Source organism: Giraffa tippelskirchi, chromosome 9 (assembly GCF_054371585.1).
Source record: "Giraffa tippelskirchi isolate mGirTip1 chromosome 9, T2T-mGirTip1v1.2.pri, whole genome shotgun sequence".
In the NCBI taxonomy this organism is placed as follows: Eukaryota; Metazoa; Chordata; class Mammalia; order Artiodactyla; family Giraffidae; genus Giraffa; species Giraffa tippelskirchi.
The window spans coordinates 16,597,898-16,621,839 of record NC_137283.1 but is presented as its reverse complement, the minus strand read 5'-3'; the positions used below and the strand labels follow the sequence as shown (position 1 = coordinate 16,621,839).

General features: G+C 39.3%; 1 protein-coding gene across 31 annotated transcripts in view; it reads left to right on the top strand.

Moving 5' to 3' along the window:
* The first annotated feature begins 9,302 nt into the window (after window positions 1–9,302).
* The window catches only part of SETD5 (SET domain containing 5), a 78,556-nt gene continuing 63,916 nt past the window's right edge, over window positions 9,303–23,942 (top strand). For all 31 annotated transcript variants that reach the window (XM_081527940.1, XM_081527936.1, XM_081527955.1 and 28 more), the window contains exon 1: window positions 9,303–9,644. The gene's annotated coding sequence lies outside the window, so the exon portion shown is untranslated. The remainder of the gene's footprint in view (window positions 9,645–23,942) is intronic.

Sequence of the window (23,942 nt, the reverse complement as noted above, 5' to 3'; positions counted from 1 at the left end):
TGCTCCCTGTCCTAGCATGCCCATCCTCCCAGTAATCCACATTTAACTCTGGGAGCCACTGTAAACTACATTCACATATTCAACAAATTTGAATGTTTATATATATATACTATGCAATAGCAGGTTTCTTCTCAGGAACCCTTTACATTCTTAAAAATTCAGGGCCTCAAGTAGCTTTGTTTACCAGTATCTTACCATATTAGATTAAAATGGGAAAAAAGATTTCAGTAATAAATATGTAACATTAACATTTTCATGGAAGAAACTATTTTCCACAAAGACTGGCATTGTGTATTTTTGCAGTTCAGTTCTCTTAAATCTCTGCCTTAATAGAAGGCAGTATTAGAAGCTGGATTTGTATCTTCTGCATTCAGTTGGTTGAAATGTTACTTATTTGCAATTTTGTTATTTTATGTATTGCCCTTGTGGAAATTACTGGCTCACCTCAGTTACAGAAATATTCCAAGTGTTGGCCCAGCTTATTACATAGTAGCTAAAATCATTACATTAAAAAAATACTAAGTACTGAAAAGATGTCAAGCTCCTTTAAGTTTTCCAGAAGTTCTACTTTTCACTTCCAAATTTGAAATTTTATCATTGACAACTGCTGTCAGTTTTCCCTGAAAAGCTCACCTCCATCATACTCAGAAAAATGTCTGCCAAACAGCCAACTCTGACAACAAAAATTTGAGTCATTCTTTCGAGTAAAACTGGTGTTCTAAGAAAACAGGAGGTAATTCAGCCTGCAGTTCAGTTGCGTATTTTTTCTTGAGACAACCAGAGTACTTTAGCATGTAGCAGAAGCACCACATGTAAACTTTCCATTTCATCACTTATGTTTTCGGCCCAGATTTAAATAAATAATTTTACTATCTTCATAAGGACATCATTAAATGAAACTCTGACCACTACACTGCAAATGGGTGGCAGTAAAGAATGACTGCTAGTTTGGTGCCACTGTATTATGCCAAATGCTGGCAGTTTTAACCACCTTTGCTGTTCAACATTAGTGAAAGTATCAGAATAAACTGAGATTTTAAAGTTATTCAACACTTTGTCTCAGGAAATGTGTTTATTGTGCATCACGTAGGACAGTCTGTTTGACACTGCTGCGGACAACTAAAAGCAAAATAACAAGCTCAGCCATGTTTGTAGATTCATCCACTGTAAGGCATTAAGTATATTTCTACAGATGAGATATTCACACACACTTCATTCATGTCTGACCACAAATCTTACACTGCATTGTCAAAGAGTAGCACTACCATGATTTTTTATTTTTCATCCCACACATATTCAGGAGCATCAACTATCTGTAAAGTTTCTCTGCTACCATGTATGTATGTTCCTTCAGCCAATGCCATATGGTAACTTGTCCTTTAATATACTTCAGTAGATTTTTATTATAGTTTTTTTGGAATCGATTCTCCCTCAGACCACTGTGAAATATTAATCTTTTTAGCATTTTCAGACAGATGGTGTAGTTGTGGGTTGAACATGTAGTCTTACAACCAGTCTTTTAAACCAATGCTTCATTCTTAAATAAGAAAAATATAAATTGGTTTGAGTAAATTTATATTCTAAAATTGTAATTTAATATAAAAATTTATAAGTTGTGAGAAAATACCTTATTTCACAACAAGACAACAGAATGTATTCATGTTCATGCTTAGGCACAAAGACTACAGGATTTTATAACAACTGCATAATACTGAGATTTGCTGGGATTTTGAAGGTATAACTTCTTTAGATGCAGTTAACTTTGAGTTAACTTCTATAGATGCAGACATTCATACTTAAACCTACCACCTTAGGAAATTATGGAAAATTGAAGAATATACAGCACCATTCAATTAACATCACTGATGACATCATCACATGTCATGTAGCCTCTATGCACTTGTGAGAATGAGTTAAAAAGGTTAATGAGTTGAAAAGGTTAAGTTTCATTTTAGTATAGTATGTCCCCTACATACAAATGCGTTTAGTTCTGAGAGCACACTGGTGAGTCTTATTTGTTCATAAGTATAACAAAGTTAGCCTAGGTACCTAACACAACTGACTATATCATACTATACTGTAACAGGTTTATAATATTTTTCACAGAAACATTAATACATAAACATTTTTAATCTTATAAAACAGTACCCTGAAAAGTACAATAATATAGTACAACAGCTGGCATAAAGGGCGGGCATCGAGGGAACAGGCAAGAGTTACTGACTGCAGGGGGGAGAGGAGGTGGGAGATAGTAGAGCTGAAGGTTATCAGCAATAGGAGATGGAAAGCAAGCTGCAATTTCTCTCATACCTGACCTGGATGGCACAAGTTCTGTTTCCTTGCTGGATTCCATTCTATCCGAATAGCACAGATTCTGTTTGGTTCTTCGCTGGATTCAATTCTGTCTACCCTCTTGAATACCCAATCCAGTGATGTCTGGGTAGTAGCTCATTTTTTCTCATCAGGGATGACACAATAGCATTGGATTGCATTAACAATTGCTGCAACCTCTATGTACTGTTCTACGTTTGGATCCTGTGTCTCAAAAACTAACAGTGCGTCCTCAAAGAAAACCCCTACATCATGACAATGTACACAAGACACGTGAACTAACTTACATGATTGGAGAGAAAGTTTGCAACTTGAAGGTTCATATGTAAGGGACTTAACTGTATTACAAAAATAGTTTTGACCCTGAAGACCTCCATATACTTAGGCAACAGGGATATAGCCATAAACAAGCAAAGTCATGCCCTGAAGGAGCAAGTTAAAGAAGTATGGGGAAAACACCTCAATTAATAATTATAATTGTGAGAAATGCTATGACAGCATTCAGTTGGGGAACCCAATATACTGGAGTTAAGGCATCATGGAAGTCTTCCTTGAGAAAGGAATGTGTTGAGACTATTCTTTTCAGTGACTGACATTTAGCTAGTTCAAGTCTTTGTCTTTCCATCTTGACTATCACTGTATATAAGATCTCATCATTTCCTGTTTGAACTACTATAAAAGAACTTCCTAAGTGGTCTCTCTGCCTTCACCCTACAGCCTATCCTGTATGTGCACCTAGATTAAAAGACTGTTTCCATCAGAAAAGACAGTACCCTAAATTGGTTAATAATAGCTAAGCAAATCAGACCAGAGTTTGATCCCTGGCCCTTAATAAATTGCTGTGTCTGTAAGAAAGTTGTTCAATGTCAAAGCTTTAGTTTCCTACTCAGTGAGATGAGGTTTTATGTATCAGAACCACACTAAATACACCGGCAGAATTTGGCATACTATCCAGTACACAACTGGAACTCAATGAATATTATTAGTTCATTTCTTCTATCCTGTGTTTCCATTAGCTTTGCCTATAGCATGCACTCGAGTAAGCTGCCACTGCTTATTATAGTAAAATGTCTGGGATGAGATTTTGACCGAAGGTCAGTAAAAAGAAAAAAGTCTGTAAAGAGTGTTGACTGAACTGTCCAGAATCCATTCACTAGACATGCTTAGTTAGCTGGTAAAATAAGTAGTTCTATATGTATCTGAAAATGTCTTACTGTTGTCAGCAGGAAGAGCCCAGTGTAAACAACTTTTTCAAAAACCCCAAAAACTAGAAAACAAAGGGTAATCAAGTACTACTACAAACCAAAGGTCCAGGAAAAAAGCTGGAAAGTAGGATTATTAAATGTAACCATGACTTTCAGATATAATCAGAGGCAGAAATAGTCTCTCTAGTCACCAGTAAGGTATACCCCATGATATCATGTATAAGTCAGTTAAGTTCAACTCTGGCCTACATAAAATAATCTAAATATTTTATTCCATGCATTAACAGTTCTCTAATATTCCAGTTTCTCACCCATTCCATCAAGACTCCATGGGGGGTCATGGATAAGAAAAAGTCTTCTGGAGTAATACATCCTCCAATATAAAGTAGTACACTATCAGTTAACTAAATCAACAATTCTCAGTCTGCAATCTAAAGTACCAGACTTCTGGGTACGTGACCTAACGATGTGTTCTACAATTAAGGTTGGCCTATGAACTTCCCTGGTGGTCCAGTGTTAAGACTCTGTGCTCCCAATACTTGGTGAATTAAAATCTCACATGCTGCCTAAAACAAACTAGTCTTACCCTCCTGATGCTGATCCCTATCACATTTTGGATTAACAGCTGCAAACCATAATTTACCATACCCCTTCTGTGCACAAAAAATATGACAGAAACATTATGTTCAAATTTTGTAAATCTTTTAAAAAATTAAGAGCATTTACAAAACCTTCAATTCTCTCATGCAAGTATGTTTTCACTCGACTCAATTTTTGTCCTAGGAGTATAGGAAATAATATGGCTCTACTTCAAAAGGAGCTAAGTAGTGGGTTTGTTTTAAAAATTGTAATAAAAGTCTAAGGAAGTCAAGCACAGGAAGAGGCTAAGTGCAAGGGTTTGTACAGGAAACCCAAGGAAGAGCTAAATGGCCGACAAATGTATTCAGAGACCATGAGGCATCAGTTTCCTTTATGAATAGAATATTAGGTAATTTGGATTAAGTATAATCCTAAAGTTTCTCTGTAAAAGGAGCATTGTTTCTGTGGACTTAAAACTATTATCTGAAAATCAATTTCACATTTAAGTCAATAAAATCAACATTTATTGAGCACTCAGCTCTAGGTTCAGGCACCGGGGAATCAAAAACAAATCCATATCCTTGAGGAATGAATGCAGTGGGAAAATAGACAAAAAAGGAAACTTCTCAAAAAAAAAAAAAAAAATTTACTTGGAACAGTTTAACATTCCTTCTCAAAAAAACAAAATAATCTGACCTATAAGTTTCTAAAACTACTGAAGACAGGCATACTGTAGCCCCATAGGACTGTATTTATAGTGTGATTTACCGGCTACCAACATCGGAAGGATATAAAAGACACAGAATTCTAATCCCCCCCACCAATCTTAACTGAATTCAGAATCTGGGTGTGAGACTGGGAGTCTGCATTAAATAGCAAGCCAATTATGTGCACTTCTCATATTTTAAGGAAAAATTTTAAGTTAAAAAACTTGTCTTTTAAAGTCCTACTTCTCACTAAACTCCTGTCATCATTATGGTGTAATGAAATCCCACTTCCCTAAAATTCATTATGTTATTATTTTTTGAAACTCAGACACATCAACACTTGCTTTCTCAACATTGTTCAAGGCAGGTTTATCTTTAGAAATGGTTTTCTGGATTTAGCTGTCAGGAAATGGCAACCTGCTCCAGTATCCTTGCCTGAAAAATCCCATGGACAGCGAAGCTACAGTCCACTGGGTTGCAAAGAGTCAGACATAATTGAGCAACTGAGCACAAGAATACAAATAGGTATTGGGTTGGCCAAAAAGTTCATTTGGGTTTTTCCATATCATACGGAAAGCCCAGATGAACTTTGTGGTCAATCCAGTATTAAAACCTGCCAACCAACCAACCAACCTGGCAGGAGTCGGGGTGGTGTGGGGGGAACCTAAAGGTGCCAGAGGTTCCTCACTGCTCAGTATGAAGAGAAAATTATCAACGTCCATGTAAGACTGCAGGCAGGAGAAGGGGATGACAGAGGACGAGATGGTTGGATGGCGTTACTGACTCAATGCACAAGAGTTTGAGCAAGCTCCCAGAGATGGTGAAGGGCAGGGAAGCCTGGTGTGGGGCAGTCCATGGGGTCGCGAAGAGTCAGACATCACTGAGTGAGTGAACAACATTAAGTATTCTGCAATCCACTAATCTGTAGCTAGAGCCACACTGCACAGCAGTAATTTAAATTATATAAAATTTAAAATTCAGTTCCTTAGTCACAACTGCCACATGTCCAGGGCTCAAGAATAATGTATGGTTAGCGGCCGTATCAGATAGCACACTACAGAACGTTTCCATCACTGGAGAATCTTATACTGGACAGTGCTAATCTAGAACACTTAGCAAGCACACAAGTGTTAACAGAGGACAATCTATCAAACCTTATAAAGACATCTACAAGTTATTCACTCTGTGTTAGTTAAGGTTGGCTAGCCCATCAAGGAATATACTAGGAACTTAGGTACAACACGCAACAAGAAGCTCAGAAGAGTTAAGAGAATTTAAACAAGCAATGACAACCACCTGAGAAGTGCTATGATTCAATCTGCTATGGGACCAAGAGAAAGGGGATTCTGGTTTAAAGCATAGATCACAGAAAGCAAGATCATAGGGGAGATGATATTCGAGTTTTAACCGTCTTTATTGGAAGGGTAAGGACTATCAAAGGGTAGCATTCCAGGAGGAACCACCCTACAAAGAGGTCTGATAATGTTGTTTGAGTGTGTATGTGGAAAACTGTCACAAACAAAAAGGCTGTTAAGATGAGGTTAGTCCACTGCGGGACCTTGAACATCACATTTGTGATGAGGGAATTCATCCTGTTGAAGGAGGAAACAGACAGAGCTGGACTCCATCTTAGGCCAGGCTGCAACCATTAGGCTACACGCATGGTCACCCTCCCAATGGACTCTGAACTTTGTGCCAGGTGTCTATAGAAATGGCATACCAATGGAAAACCAGACCCTCACCTCCCATAAAACAGCCTTAGGACTTGTACTTGGACTCTCCATTGCCTAAAAGAATATGCTAATTATCTCTATAACAGAACAAAGTCATAAATTCCATTATGTTTATCAGGATATGACCACAGGCCTATTGATAAATGTCCACTGTTTATCTAGTCTTATAACACATGAATGATGGGGTTATTGTGATTGTATTTACCCTTCGTTTATGTAAGACTCAAGGAATTTGGGGTGGTGGGTTCAGACACGTACACGTGAGGTATAAAAGATTTTCACAAATGCTGGTCGGGGTCCTTGGCTAAGAGAAGACTCTGCCTTGGGCCCGCCGGTGTAATAAATTGCACTCCACTACCTGCATTGTCCTTCTGAGTGAGTTTGTTTCCCAGAACTTGTGGCTACAACACTGTCAGTAGTTACCAGCCAGTAAAGGAACTGGATCAGTTACTTCCATGCTGTATCTTTGTATGAGAACAACTGTCCTGGACACATGAAAGTTTTATCAGCAGATACCACAGACAAGAGATACTAGTTCGGAGGATACTAGCCTTATGGCAACTGAGCTCGATTACTAACTGATGAGTATATCAATGAAAATGGATTGAAAGGTATTCTAAGGATATAAGAGAGATGTTGCTGAACCTCACGTCCAATTCTCAGCAAAGCAGTAGTCAAGATCATCTGGACTATGAAGAGGGTCAGTAGAATCCCAGCCAAGGTTAAAAATTAAATGAAAATCAAGGTAAAGATTCAAGAATATCCATAAAAGAGGAATAAACGCATTGCTGGGCAAGAGTGAAGCCTATGCTCGAGCTGGGTAGCCTTAATTGGTGGTGAAACCTGTCTGGTTTCATGACTCACCGGGATACCAAAAACAGGAGAGGAGAAAGCCAATGGTATGACTGGGACAGGATAAGCAAGTATAACAAACAGAAAAGGGGCTGAAAGTATGAGTGAGAGTTGCTAAAAGGCCTGACTCTGAGAATGCAAGGGTGGGGAATTAAATTTTTAAGATTTAATCTAAGTTGCTCTGTTTTGGCAGTGTAGCAACGGTCTCAAATGGGAAACTCAAGATCATGCCTTTAACCTATTTCTCAACTGTCTCAAATGAGGAGAGTATAAAACTCAGGAGATCAAGCTTTTAATCTCTCTCTCAATCTCCAGGAAAAAATGCAACAAAAGGATGTTAAGAAGTAGTAACACGCAGTCTTGCTGCATAAAATCAGTCCCAGGTGTTGCCTGGACTTCATTTCACTCCACTACCCCTATTATAATTATTTTGTGACACAAACCCAAGTCTGTGGGAAGATAAAGAAATTGGGTTCTAAATCTTATGCGTGCTCAATCCCCTGCAGGACAACGCCCAGGAATAAGGTTAAGCCTGGGCAAAAGAATCCCGCCCATAATCGAGGAGAGACTCGACATGGAGGCGATGACGAGATCGCGGGGGAGGGAGGGATTCTTCTAGGCCCAGGGCGGTCCTTAGGAGACAGAAGGCAGCAGAGAACTCCCATAAAGGTATTGCGGCACTCCCCTCCCCCTGCTGAGAAGGGTGCGGCCTTCTCTCCGCCTCCTCCACTGCAGCCACCTCAGGATTGCAGCTCGCGCCGATTTTTGGAGAACATGCACCTCCCACCCACAAACCAGCAGCACCGACCCCTACTCCTCCCTCCAACCCCACGGGTCCAGGAGCAGGTCGGGCTAGTCTTGTCCTTCAGGCAGCGGGCGCCCAGGGCGGAGCCGCAATCGCCACCACCCAGAATCCTCGGCCCGGCAGCCCGCCCCCACCTCCAGCGCGCGCTTCCTGCCACGTTGCGCAGGGGCGCGGGGCCAGACACTGCGGCGCTGGGCCTCGGGGAGGACCGTACCAACAACCACCTCCCCGCCGACCCGCGCAGTGGTTTCGCTCATTTGGGACTCGAGCCAATAACAAGGGGCCGTTCCCTGGGCTTCAGCAGCCAATCAGATGCCGAAGCCAAGCAGGCGGCGGGTAAACCGACTCCCCCGAAGGAAGGGGAGGGTGGTAGGACGCCCGCGCGAAGCCACTTTCACTGACCCTCCCTTCCCACCCCCACCCCTACCTCCCCGTGGGAGGCCGACCGCGCCTGCCCGTCCAAGTCTCTCTCCACCCTACCTACCTAAGCACCCACCCAGGGGGCAATGCGAGAGTCCCTAGGCGGCTGCGCACTCCCGAGGCTGTAACTGACAGGCGCTTTACTCCAACCAAGACACGCCATTTGTGTTTTCACACACGGCGGGAGGAGCAGCAACCAATCAGTGACAAGATAAGAGCCGGAAGCGCTCCTCCCTCTGCAGGAGCAATGGCTCCGTCAGGATTCGAGCCTTTTCCGCTCCCTTCTCCCTCCCCCTTCGGTTGCCGCAAGGCGGGCCGCACTCCCGCCTGCCTCTGACCACCTCTTCCCCTTTCAGCGTAACAAACGCTATACTCCCGTCTTCCCACCGGGGAAGACGACCCCCAGCTACCGGCCAGACGACCTCAGCCACCCATCCCCCCACCAATCCGCCGGACCCCCTCCCACCAGAGTTCCGCTCCCCTACCTAGCCGAGGCTCTCTGAGGAGCCGGAGCCCCAGAGCACAGCCTCTTCTCTAGATGGCCCCGGCGGCTTCCGCTGATTGGCAGCGAGTTGGCCAATGGGTGCGGGGCCGTGGGCGGAGGGGCCAATGGCGCGGCGGGAGGGGGCGTGTCCCGGGTGCCCCTGGCGCCGGCGCTGGGAATCCCCGTGCGGTCAGTGGCGTTTCCGCTCGGGCAGCGGGCTGAGTGAGCTGCTACCGCCGCCGCCGCCGCCGCCGGGGGAGGGGCGGCCGCCGCCCGCCTGCGCTCATAGACTCACGCAGCCCCAGTCCCGCCAGTCCGCCAACACTGTAGTGCCGGCCCCCACTCCTTCCCTGGCCCTTCCCCCTCCCCGCCTTTGGCTCGCTCCGCCTTTCTGCCCCCCACCCCCACCTCACGGGCACGGGCCATTCCCGGCCAGGAAACGCCGTGGCGCCGCGTTGGGCCTAACTCGAGTCCTGCTGCCTCCCGGGAGTGCCGTGCGCCGCAGCCCGGGCCCAGGCCTGGGACAAGGTAAGGGTCCAACAGAAAAGAGAGACCTACCCTCACGACCGGGCCCCGGGGGAGGGAAGGGTCACCTCCTCCGTCTCCCCGCGGTTGCTCTCGGGACGTGGGCCTGGCCCTCCCCAGGCTCTCAGTAGGAGGATGCTGCCCCTTCTCATCCCCCTGGCCGCCCCCCACACATCGTTGCACCCCTTTCCCAGGCGGAGAGGCCCCATCCGTAATCTCGTCGACCCCACTACCCTTTTCACGTCTTTCCTGGGTCAGGACGCTTCCCCTCCCCCCACGCCTCTTCACCCCTTTTCCTGGGAACTGCCTACTCCACGTTTACCTTTTACTTGAGGATAGGCCTCTCGCCGCTTTCCTCTCAAAATACACAGGCACACTTTTTTCCCCCTCCCCAAACCCCACTCCCACCCCCACCCCCACCCCCGTTCGCGCGGCCTTGTGACAACTCTGATCCCTCGGGGTGGGGGGCTTCGATCTCCCCACCCCACCCCCGAATGTTCCTGGACGCCTTCCCCCTCGTCCTGGGGTCCCAATCGCAGAGGATTCCTTCTTTTCCCACACTAAGGACATTACCTTCGCCACCCCCACCTCACATTCTTGGGCTCCCAGTGGCGTAAGCCCCAGTATATCTGAGACGGCCTCACTGAATTTGTAGGGTTCTAACTTGGAGTTGAGCCAGATTGTGTCGTTTTCCCTGCCTTGGGCGTGGAGAGCGATCATTTGCGAACGTCTTTAAAGGCAGAAAAATGTAGCCTTTATGAATTCTCTTTTCCTGTGCGTGGAAGCCAGGGATGCGAAGTGAATGGTGGTGAGAAAAAGCCCTGGTTTTTAAGTAGGTGAATCGCGTGAGAGGGAAAGTTTCTGTTGGGAAAGCCCCTTCTATGCTAATTTATTCTACAGAGCTGCTTTGCTCATCTCACTTCTTGGGAATAACTGGTCTTTCCCTTGGATACTGATGCTGCAGCCAGCTTTGCTCGTCTGGGTCAGGGGTGCGTGTATGACCTGCATTTTCTGCTTTCTCATGTTACTTGTGCAGTGTGTTCACCACTAACTCATTTCTTGCCCGGACCTCTGGGTTGCATTGGGCTTTGTCTATACTTAGGTTATTTTTCCAGTTTTCCCCGTTCTTATAGTACTAAAAGAATCCCCAGGTCCTCTGCAAATTTCCTTTATCACTTGATGAAACGAGTTGCATTTAAATGACATATTTATGACCAAGGTCATATTAACATTTTTGTTGGGCAGATGTTACATATTACATAGCAATACTGTGATTAGGATGGATCCAGAGGAGCTGAGTGTTCTGAGATTTTCAAGAGAATGTGTACCCCCTATTTGGGAAATTTTCTTGATTAGTTTTGTATCAGTGTTTATAGGTCATTCTGAGAGGAAAATTATAAGTGGTAATTTGAGGTGTGTGAAATCTGAGCTAGTAAACCTCACATTTTCAGAGGTTTCTTGGCCTCTTGGAGGACAGGAAATTTTTTTATTAGGTTTCTACCGGTTTTTTCAGGAGGATCATTAGTTTTCTTCTATAGCCAAAAATTCTGGTTTGTTATGGGATAAGAATCTTTAAGGTTTACTCAGGATGTCACTATGTAGAAAAATGATTATGTCCTTTGGTAGGACACAACACAAGCTTCTGTCTTTAACTGCAAATTTCAATTTGACTGTAAAGAGAATGTTTAGCAAATTGGCCTTTTAAAGACTAAAGGTTAATCTTCACTCCTAAATTGCTGCCTGATTAAGTGTATATTTGGAATTTGGTAACTGTTGATTTTTCTAATAAAAAGCCACAGTTAAAACTAAAAGAGTGACCTTAGGATTGTTTCTTTCTAAAGGCATAATTCCAGCCCTTCTGGCATGGAGCACTAGTCCAAAAAAAAAAAAAAAAAGAATGTGTAAGGAGTGGGGGTGGGGTAAGAAGAAGGTTGTTCCTTTGGGTTGGATCACAGGGGTGAGTATACAAGGCAGCAGCAGCTGCTGGCTCTGGAGCTCTGGTTGCTACGTGAGAAGCTTGAGTAGTGCTGGCTGCTGTCTCCAGGGAAGGACAGCAGTGCAGCGTCCATTAATGCTGTTGGCTGCAGGGAGCTGCACTTAGGCAATGGCTGCTTCAGGGCTAAGACGGAAACCTTGCTTTCCTGGGAATTTTCACTGCTGAGCTGGTTTGCATTTTATTGGTGGGGAGATGAGAATTAGCAATTCATAACCTTCTACCCATTTATGGATATCAGCATTTGGAAACTGGATTGTAGTTAAAGACTTATGTTTGGTTTTTGTGGCAGATTTTTGGTTTTAATCTGGGGATTTTGCTTGGATAGGACCAGAAGTTCCATTTCAGTTTTAATTTTTTCGATCCTTTTAAAACCAAGGTAATAAGAATTTAAGGATCTTCCTGAGAACCAGAATGGGGAAAATATCAGTTGATTTTTCTGCAGCTGGCATGTTTTCCTCCCATCTTTTTAATCATTAAATCAATTTTAATACTTTATTTGTATGTCTTCTTTCTTCCAGTTGTTAGGCCATATATACCTTATTGAACAGATGTTTTGCTAAACATTTTACTATATTGGGTCTTAAACTCTAAAAACAACTGTCCTTTTCAGAATGATTTCTGTATATAAATATCAAGTATTTTCTTATTTTCTGTGTTAGTAAGTAATAGATTTCTCCAAATTAGATTATTTCTTTAGAATTTGACCTGTGATATTGATTAATTAAAATATGTGTTGAGTATAGTCATCTGAGATCACAAGGATGTATGTGTTTGACAGTGATCCATTTGAAATATGACAGACTAGAAGGAATACTCAGAAATTGAATAAATCTAGTATACAGGATACTTGAGATGATAACCTCTAGGCCCCTTATGTAGTCTTTCCTCTTCCACAGTTCCCACAGTTTAGGAAGATCTCTGATTAAGCAGAACAGTTTGTTGAGCATGGAAGTACTTGAAGGAGAATCACCAGCCCGATAAACCATCAGTTACATCCAATACTTAACAGATGCCCGTTATTGTCTCCCCCTAAGACTCATGCATCCTATATATATTTTTTTTTCCTTCAGAATTTTAGTATATTCAATTTTGTGTAAGGAACCCAGTCATCTATAATGTGTAGTATGACTCTGGTCTTTGTGGCGGGAACCAGAAAGAATGGAAATGAGTTTTGTCATTCACAAATGTTGCTTGCATTGTCTTTCAGTGTTACAGGCGGACTAATGAAACAGAACCTTTAATGGATAACGTTTTAGGTGGTTCTAATTCTTATTACTATCACATATAAAAGATGCCGTATCAGATAAGTATGGTGTCACTCATACTGGCTGTTTAACATAGATACAAATGTCTTTAAGTTATTATATAATATGAAAGCTACCTTATAAAATAATCGCTTTTAACTTGTATTTCCTGTTCGGAACCCCTTTGAGATCTTAACGTAAGATCATTTCCTTAAGAGCATAGAGGGCCTTTTCATAGAATTTATTTAACCAGCATGCTTGAAATTTTTACTGTCTTCTGATAGTGTTTTGTGTCCAGAAATGTACATACTTTTTGGACTTATTTTGGCCTTTCTGGAGGAGGATGGCCACTTCATTTTTTCCCTTTGGACAGGAAAATAATACTGTTCAAAATGCAGATGTGCAGGCAACCACTTGTGTTTTATCCTCTTCATAGTCAAGTAATTTATGAAATATTGGGCAAAAGCTAAGGACAGTCAGTGATTGTTGGATACATGTTACCAGTGAAAAAGTGGATCATAAAATAAAGTTTTCTTATTTTTTGTTATTTAGGACAAACGAAACTTCAACTCTGCAAAATTGTGAGATAATATTTATTTAGTAATACAACTGGTGGTTATTTGAAAAAAAAAAATTCTTTCACTCCCAAAAGTATAATGTACCTATGATAAATAGCGATTGACACCATTCCTTGCTGCCAAAAATTCCAAGGTATGGGGTGAAATGGCATTTTTAACCTTTCTCTTGATGCAGTGACTTCTCTTGTGGTGAAGATTCAGGGTACTTCATGAGAGGTTGATAGAATATCATTTCTTTAATTTCTCAGTACATATTTTGTTTAATCAGTCTTATGAAAAATGTTCTGTTGTACATTCATTCTGAATTGAGTAGATACCCTATAACATGGTGGGGGGCAGTGTGTTGGAAAGCATTGCTTTAGAGAATTCTTATTCTGACAGAATATATTAAACTGCTAACGCTTAGGAAGAGAAGTATGAGAGATAAAAACAACAATGAAGCAGAATCTCTGTCTACTTTATGTCTGCTCTCACCAAGCAAGGAATTTGTAATCCCATCCTGCCTCACTCAGTTTTTCCATCATATTGATATTGTTTGCTGAATACCTTAGGGAGAGATGTAAGGGTCACTTTAAGTATCTTTGACATAAAGACAGGGATAAGGAATTTTCTGCTTATTGGAATAATGTCTTAGTATTTTTAAAACACCAAGATTATTGGATATCTTTATCTGATATATATGACTTGATTTGATCTCACCAACATCTGTGCTCTTCTGTCTTCCCTTGAAGTATGAAAATTCTGAAGAGTTTTGATGGCAGATTGAAGTAATAATCATTTCCTTAGCCGTGTTAGTCATGTGTATACACCTAGAGCTGAGGATACTCCTTGGCCTGTGTTATGAATCACAGAAAAAGCAGTAGATGTAGGACTTTACTCAGAATGTTTCTGTCTGGGGAAGTTTCTGATGTGCTACCTAGTTGAGGGAAAATGCAGAATTCCTAGCTGTGCTATTTGAAAAATAGATGGAAGCATGGGAGGAGCCAGAGACGCCTGCAGCAGGACTTGGTCTGAGTAGAAAAGGAGGATTTTTGTTTCAAATTGCCAGCTGCTTATGGCAAACTGACTCGCTTATTATGCCTCTAGTTGGCCTGTCAATATGGCCAAACAGCTAGATAAGTGCAGGGCAGGACAAAGGGCTCTTTGCACAGCAGGGAGGCAGTGTTGGTGGGGGAGGGGCAGGAGGTAGGAAAGGCAGGAGGAGGAGGAGGAGGTTCTTTTCCCAGGGAGATTATTCAGTTTGGCATACAGTTAAAGAAAACATTTATAGTTCCTACTCTAGCGTTGAATTTGTGCCAACCATATAATGGTAACCCCAAATTTAGTATATCCCTGAATATCTGGTAGGAACCCATCCCCTCCTCCAAGGAAAAATGAAATGTTAAAGCTTTGTATAGATTAAAAAATAAATCCCTGTGCTCCACCCCGTAAATACAAATCATCTCCCCAGTAGACCAGTTCTAGAGCATCTGACAGCTGAATTCTCATTTAAAAATAGAAAAGAATATTGTATCTGAATAAAACCTTTGTATTTCAGTGTATACATTGTCCATATTTGATTACTGGATTAGACCAGAATAGTAGAATAATTTGTTTCCCTTTGTAAAATACTTACATATTGTTAGCTGCAATTTTATATCAGTATTATGAAGAGCACCCTTCAGCATTCAAGTGTTGGGTTGCCATCATGTAAAATGTTAACTAAAGAAAGGCTGCTTATTATTTATCTCATCTCTACTTCCTGGACAACCTGATATTCCCTGGAGATTACCCAACCTCCCTTTTAGGTTAGGCACAACCTTGTTTGATACGTAAGTGCTCAGCTCCCAGCTGCAAGTGGGGTGGTTGCATCTAGCTTATTAGAATTAATATGAATCACAGAATTGGAGGAGATCTGACATTATTCCTGTATGCAAAATCATAATGAAATACTTCAAAGTTTGTGTAAGTTTGCATTAAAATGTTAAAAGAATCAATAGTACAGTATTTAGTTATTTTTAAAATGTTGAACAGTGCATGTGTGCCTGTTCTTTTTGTTTGGTTGGGTTTTTTGTGCCAGTTCTTTTTAAAAAACCAAAATATTGAAGAATTGCATTTACAGACAAGTTAGATAGCAATTATTTTGATTGCAAAAGGATTCCTACATCTTAAAAAATATATGTTGAGATTCTTTTAAATGCTTAATATGTTTCCGAGAATTTGATTTTTAGACATAATTGATTTGAACTCAGTTTTCTAAGAGTACATCTGTTGCTTGAATTGAGATACCACCTGCATTGCAATGTTATTAAACCAGCCTTAGAGTTTTCCCTTATATCCAGACTGCAGGAGATAATAAAGGAAACTAGAGTGTTAATTTTTTTTCCTTATGGATTCAGAGCTTGCGGCTGTTAGCAGAGAAGAGATGTTTAAACTCAATAGAATAATTAAAAATACCTTTAATGCACATTGTAATGGTAAGCAAGCCTGACCAAGTTTTGTGTCTTCTCCCTTAGTAAAAGAAATATACATGTGTTACCCACTTAACATTATATTTTTATGCACAGTGGTCTTGGCAGTAATGGTATATTTTGACCTGAAATAGGAAATTTGAGTAACTAATTATTGCCATTAGACTATTTTTCATGAAATAGTAACAACATTAACATGAGATTTTGTGGGCTGTATTTTATATTATTATAGAAATTTAAGGTAGTCATTTCTTCTCTTTGAAGTTCATTCACATGGATTATTTCCGTAGATTTGTGTGACTAAAATAGAAGCCATCTAGTTCAAACCCTGGCCTCCATTTCAAACAGTTTTCTCTACGTGTCCTAAGACTAACATTGCTAGCACTAGGGTAAACATCCTTTGTGCATATACATGTGCTTGTACACACATACAGGCATGTGCACACCACTTTCCAAGTAATTAGAAATCTTGTCATCCTGACTTCTAGTACTCCTATTACCTGAATCTTGCCAGGGTCCCTAAAAAGTTCCTGGCAAAAGTGGACAGGGGGCACAATTTGATCCCACAGATTTTGATAACTGGCTCCCCAAACAGCTCATCTCATTTGCAATAAGACATAGCCAGCAGTAGGCTAGAATGGAGGTAGAACACAGCGCTGTACCTCATCTTGTCTGTGCAGCTGCTCCACCTTATTTCCTGCTATTACCCCACAACGCCTCTCCCTAGCAAAAAAAATAAAATAGGACAAAGGGAAAAAATTGGGTTGGCAAATATGATTTTTATTATGATTAGATTTTGGGCTTGTTTTTTATGTACTTAAATACAAAGCTTATTTGTCCTATTCTCAAACAATTCTCAAAAGTCCATAGCAAAAGATTTTATAAGTAAAGTATCTTCTATTCTCTTTCTTGATAAACCATTTCAATTCTTAGCTTTCTGGGAAAAAAAATGTTTTTAAGCATACTTGTTTTTCATTGGTTGATAACACAGTCACTATTAGCACCAGATGCCACCATATTAGCTTGAAGAAAGAAAAGAATTTCTTCTGTCGATAATACTTGCAATTTGAATTGAGAATTACTAACTTGTATAACTCAGATTTATGATAAAAGTAAGGTTAAAAAAATTAAACCTTGATGAATCTTTACCCCTTTACCTTAGTGGAAGTGGAATTGTTTGAATACAGATTTTTTTCATCCTTCAGAGCTCTTTCTTCAAGCTGCTAATTTATGTTCTTCAAGCCTTGTATTTTCCGTACCATCCCCCCAATAAGAAATTGTATTGTTTTCTGATGGTGAAATTTTCTCATCCCCAGTCCTAAAATGTGAAGACTCAAATAAAACCTAGTAATCTAATAAGGCATGTGCACTGCTGAATATAGTAAGAGGATTATTTCATAATTCTTAGAAATTATGATCTAGTTAGAATGTTCCAGTATAGTGTTAGCATATTTAATAATGTTGACTTGTTAATTTTGGTGTATGTCCATATGGATCTCCTTGTTGTCTATTCTCACCCATTGTTTGTCATTTTGTTTAAGGTTGTTTTCTTTTTTTTTTTTTTGGTCCCCCTGTCTTTGTGGGTTTTTTTTATTTCTGTCCTGTTATGATCTTTGGCCTGTGTTGAAAAATTCTATTTCCTTCCACCAACCTCAGTGTATTCCTCAACACATACAATTTGTTTTCTGTCACAGCTCTGTGAAGGAGGATGATCTGCAGTTAATAATCAACTGTTCGGGCATTCTTGATATCAAAGGAAGGTTTTTTTATGAGGAATAACCTGGAAGGACCTGTTGGCAATTACTCTTGCCTTTATGTTACATTTTCCTTCATTGATGTAGGCTGTTGAGAATTGACTTATTTTATAAGAGAAACCAGATAGAAACGGAAGAGCTAGTTACATACGGTTATTTAAAAAATAAATGTTTAATATGATAACATTGGGATAGAATCTAAAAGGCACTTTTCAAAAAAAAAAACCTATTAAAAAAAAAACCCTGTATTTTAGTTCTAAAAACAAAGTCATTTAATCACCTAAAGTAAAATAAAGAGAAAGACTTTCGAGGCGCTGTGATTGATTGCATGCTGAACATTAGATTGCATGCTGTAGCATTAGATTGTTGGATGACATAAACTTTTATTTTCTTGATTTCTGTGGTGCAGTCTGCTATAGCCATGCAAGTTAAATGTCTTTATGCCCACAGTCTGGAAAATACAAGGTGAAATGACTTTAAGAAAACAACAATAACAGAACACAGGTTTGGGGAAATTGTAGAAGTGTAAATATTTTAAATCCATTTTGAATTATTTTTATTCTTACCAGACATTTATTTTATTTATGGCAACTGTAATGTTATAACTTACTAAGAGAACAGAATAGAAGGCTGCAATCACGGCAGTGCCCGTATTAGGATGGTGCTAAGTTGTAGGGCTCGGGGCTCGGTGGTGAAGACTTCGCCTTCTGCTTGAAAGGCGCAGGTTCAATCCCTGGAGAAAGAAATGGCAGAAACCCCCTGGACAAGGAGCTTTGCAGGCTCAGCATGGCGTGGAGGCGCAAAGAGTCAGCAAATGATACCAAATTGTTGCATATTTTCATATTTAAACTACTTTCATTGGAAAAATTTACCAACTATTTAAAAAACTGATTAAATGGGATAAAGTATTTAGAGCTTAACAGGTACTCACTCATTTCTCGGTGGCATATATTATATAAGCAATATTAAAACCAGATACTTGCTAAAGATTCTTTTTTTAAAAATTATGCCAACATCTTGTATGAAACTCTGCAGTTACTATAGCCATACCGCTTTAGATTAAATAGGTGATAATAATGCCAGTGCTCTTTGGAGCCTAGGCTGGATGAAATGTTTTTGCTTTTTCTTCCTTACTTTACCCTTAGGCCATTAAGATTTGAAGTGTTGCTACCCATAAGGTATCCATTCATAAATTGAGTAGGAACCTGATAAGGTCTTGGGGAGGTCCATGGGAAGACATGTATTTTTAGAAAAGCAAGGCTCTGGGTAAGTGTAGCTTTCCTCTCATAGTTTATCACGCACAGGTGGTATGAAAAGGAATGACTGGACATTTGTAGAATATACTAAGCAACAAGAGGAGAAGTAAACATGTCTCACTTTATGATACAACTGTGCCACGCAAGAAGAATGAAACATAATTTCTTTGTATAGAATACCTTAGCTTTTCTGAACTCTGTAATATTAGGAATATGGTTCTTTGGAAGATAGTTAACCCAGAGGATTGAGTTGAAAATCTACTGTGAAAAAATGATTTTTTTAATTTAATCTATTATGGATAGAGTGACCATATGTCTTGGTTTCCCTGGGACACTCCTGATTAATGTCTCCCAAGTAATTAGTAATGGCACCCTTTTCACTCTCAAAAATGTCCCAGTTTGGGCCATAAATTATACCCTCACCCTAATTATAGAGGATCGTGGGAACTTTTTGTCACTCTGTAGCAATGCAGTTTTTTTTAGAGCTCTTCTGATTGTCTTCTTTGCCAGGATTTTTCTGTTTGCTTCTCTGAACCCTCATATTAGGGTCTTCCCTGATAGCTCAGTTGGTAAAGAATCCCAGTTTGATGGCTAGGTTGGGAAGATCTGCTGGAGAAGGGATAGGCTACCCACTCCAGTATTCTTGGGCTTCCCTTGTGGGTCAGCTGGTAAAGAATCTGCCTGCAGTGCCGGAGACCTGTGTTTGATCCCTGAGTTGGGAAGATCCCCTGGAGAAGGGAAAGGCAACCCACTCCAGTATTCTGGCCTGGAGAATTCCACGGACTATGCAATCCATGGGATCGCAAAGAGTGGGACAGGACTTCATTTTCTCTGAACCCCCATTTTCATATGGACAGTTTTAATTGCAACCCACTCCAGTATTCTTGCCTGGAGAATCCCATGGACAGAGGAACCTGGCGGGCTACAGTCCATGGAGTCGCCAAGAGTCAGACTTGACTTAGCAACTAAAGAGAGAGTTTTAGAATGTCCTTTTTCTTTTTAGTGGTAATGAGAAAGAGAATAGATAACAGATTTAATTTTTTGTTATGAAAAATTCCAAATACAACAAAATAGAGGGGAAATAGAAAAAATGGACTCCCTTTGAATTTTAATGAAACCATTCCATTTGATCAAGATAAGGTCCTTACACTGCACTTGGTTGATAAGTTTGTCTTTCTAATTTATAGGTCCTCTTTTCCTCATATTATACACTTACTTAATGAAATTTATCATTGTGTTGAGTTCGTACTGTTGAATTTTGGAAATTGTGTCTCCATGTTCTACTATTAGATGACCCCCCCCATATTCTGTGTAAATTAGCTATTAGATCCATTACAAGTATACTTTATAATATAAAGTACTAGGTACTTTCCTTAAGAGTTACATAATGCCTGCTTGTCTCTATGTTAGGCAGCTGTTGAAGGCCCCAGCGAGTTTCTGTTTGTATAGTTTCTATTAAGATTTACCATGCTAGAAATTAAGAGGTTTTTTTTTTTAATGTTATTAACTAATTTTAGAATAGCAGTAACAAATCCTGCTGATGTATGTAACATGATTATTATGAAAAATAACTTTCCAGTTTCTTTTTAATGGTATTAACATTTAACAAATCTCTTTGGTGATAGAAGACAACTACTTTCTTATAGTTACTTCTGCATTTAATTTGTTGTGATAAATTGTTTTGGTTGAAGACGGAAGAAAATCTGGCCTCCCACAGATACGTAGTTGAAAAGAAAAAGCCTTTACTTGCTTCTTGAAAGAATCTAAGAACTTCAGAAGTTCTCAGACCACACTTCAAGAAGAACAGGCTTAGATTCTATCACTGCTTAATGTATTTTTTGTAATACTCACCCTGGTTAATTATGTGGGTCCCCTAAGATAACAGTTTGAATAGGAAAGGCAAAATCATTGCTTGCTTTTTTCCCCTTAACTTACTAGTTTTCAACATAATGGGTTGGTAACTTAGCAACCTATAGAGTTGAGCCATGAAGTGTCATTATTATTGTGTACTTAGGGTTTTATACCTGTTTGATATGTTTCAGTCTCTTTCGGTCATTAATGTTGACATTCAAAAATTGTCCCACATTTGGCTGTTAGCTCTGAAGCCTTTTTACTCCTTATCAGTCGTTTCCTGACTGGTATTGATTGATTCGTTGCTTTCTAGTGTGACGAGACGTTCCCGGATCATTTTGTGTATTTCCTGCTCCAAACCTGGAGTTAACTCATTTCTTCAAAACTGATTCCTTTTAGAGACCACGGTTTCGGTGTTAGAAGTGTTCAGTGCTCTTGGTTTGGACCTTGTTTCTAGACCATTTCCATGGATAGAATTAAAAAATGGTTTCATCCTTTCCTCTTTTTTTTCCTTTTTTGAAATACCAGTTGTTGATATTATATGACAGCCTGGATGAGAAGGGATTTGGGGGGAGAATGGATACATACATATGTATGGCTGAGTCCTTTCACTGTTCACCTAAAACTGTTGCAACATTGTTAATTGGCTTTACCCCACTACAAAATAAAAAGTTTATAAAAAATAAAATGTCAGTTGTTGATATTTGAAAATTTTTATTTTGAATTTAGTGCTGCATGATATTTTTATACATGTAATCTTTCCCCATGCCCCAAATCTCAGTTTCTACTGATACCCAGTGTAATTATCATGCTTTGTCCCACACACACACACAGCAGTTTTAGAATGTCAGAACAATGTGATTACTGGAAAGTGAGTTTGTTTGTTTGTTTTTGCCCTTAGGATATATCTTTCCAGATATATACAGTCAAGTTACAGTGGTTTAAAATCACTTGGTTAGATCTTTGCGTGGTTATGCCACCAACTTGGTAAACAGGTTAATTTGTTTTATTTCACTTTCAGACTTTCCAGGGATTACTTTCTGTTTTATAATTATATAAAATATGGTTTCTAAGTGGAATTTACAAATCTGAATATAGTCAGATCTAGCTTCTAGATTTTTCCCATTGTCTTCTTTTCCCATTCCTATTATGTAAGACTTAACAGATAAATTATGAATGCTATTTAAAGTGCGATTTTGTCATGGTACTTCTATTATAACACAAGAAGCATTTAAGTTAGTTTATTTACTAAAATTATCTGCTTCTAGATTTCAGTAAATGGTAACTTTTAGGCCGTAGAAGAGGAATATAGACTTTTTTCTTCTTCTTTTGTCCAGAATTTCTTGACTTAATATAGACAGTTCAAGATAAAAGACTTCCTTTCTCTGGAAAGAGAGGAAAACTTTCTTTCCCCATTTGGGGCATGGAAAAAGATTACATTTATAAAAATATCATGGAACACTAAATTCAGAATAAAAGTTATCAAATACCAACAACTGATATTTTATTATTTATAAACTTGTTATTTTGTATTGGGGTAAAAATTCTCTCTTGAATTGCTAAATCATTTTCCATTTGTCTTTGATGATTTCAGATACTTGAAACCTGACTAGCACTTGGGCCACTGGTACCACTTGATACAGAGGTCATCAGTAACATTTTTTGAGTGATTGACCCTTAGAAATTTAGATATTATCTTAGAAAGTATGTCATCTGATTTTTAACTTTGTCATTTAAAAGTCAAATTACTTGATTTTATAAGTTTTAAGTTAAAAATCAAATTAAAAATCTGAAACCTGCTAAATAGTAAAACTGTTTTATCCTTTCTAATTCTAATACATAAAAGAAGTTACCAAATCATTTCAGCAATCTATCTTACATTCTAGTATATTTATTTTTATTGCTAAAAAAATGTTAAATCAAGATATGCCAAATGGTGACATGATAGTAGTTCAAGTTGTGAGTGTTCTGCAGTTGGGTAGACCTTGGTTTGGGTCCTAGTTTATGGGTTTTCTTGCTCTGGCCTTGGACAAGGTTCTCAACTTGGTGAGCTTAATTTTTTGGCTACATAGGAATAGTGCATTTCTCATAAATTTGTTGTAGGCATTACATGAGCTGGTACGTATAAATTGATTTAGGACACAATGGCTTTTAGAAAAGGAACATCCTATCAATGTTAGCTTTTATTTTGAAAGTTATTATTGTTAGCAATATTTGATCAATTCTCTAAACTCTATCTGCATCTTAGGATAAGTAATGTAAATATAGCACCTAAGTTTCAGGACTCCACTGATTTTATGAAAAGAACAAACTGTTAAAGGAATAATTGGTGTCTAGCTCAAATTTGAGGCTTCTGACTACAAATATACCAGTGCTTGTTATATGAATATAATTACATTAAAAATGTTAATAGAGAAAGGAGCTTTAAGGAAACAAAACTTCTTTTCAGGATCCAAGGTTCCTTTCAGATGTTAGAAGTTGTTTCATATAAGCAACTTATATAGTGACTAGAGTTAAAGGGATTTTTTTAACTCTGGAGTTTTAAGGTATATCTTGAGGCCTTTTAAGTGCCTTCAGATAAAGTTCTATAACTCCAGGTTACTCAACTGGTCAGATGTTTGGGAGGTTTTTGTTTTTAAGCTTTATTGAGGTATAATTGACAGGTAAAATTGTGATAAATGTATAGCATACAACTTGATGATTTGATATATGCATAAGTTGTGAAAGGATTCCAGCAACTGAGTTAATACTTTTCATTCATCATGTTTACCTTTGTGTGTGTGAGAGAGAGCCTATAAATTCTAATCTCAGCAAGTTTCAGTTGTATAGTATATGTTATACATTAGATCCTTAGACAGCTTTTTCATTGAAAGTTTGTACCCTTTTAGTGGCTTCCCATTTCTCTCACACTTCCTGGCAGCCACCATTCTACACTCTGTTTCTGTGAGTTTTTGTTTGTTTTTCCATAATTCCATATATAAGCAGTGATTTCTCCATCTTCACTTAGCGTAACACACTCCAGGTTCCGATGTTGTCAAAAATGGCAAGATGCCCTTCTTTTTTATGAATAATGTTCCATTGTAGGTAGGTAAGTAGATAGAGATCATGTTTTTTTAATACATTCATTCTTCAGCAGACACTTAGGTTGTTTCCATAACTTGGCTATTGTAAG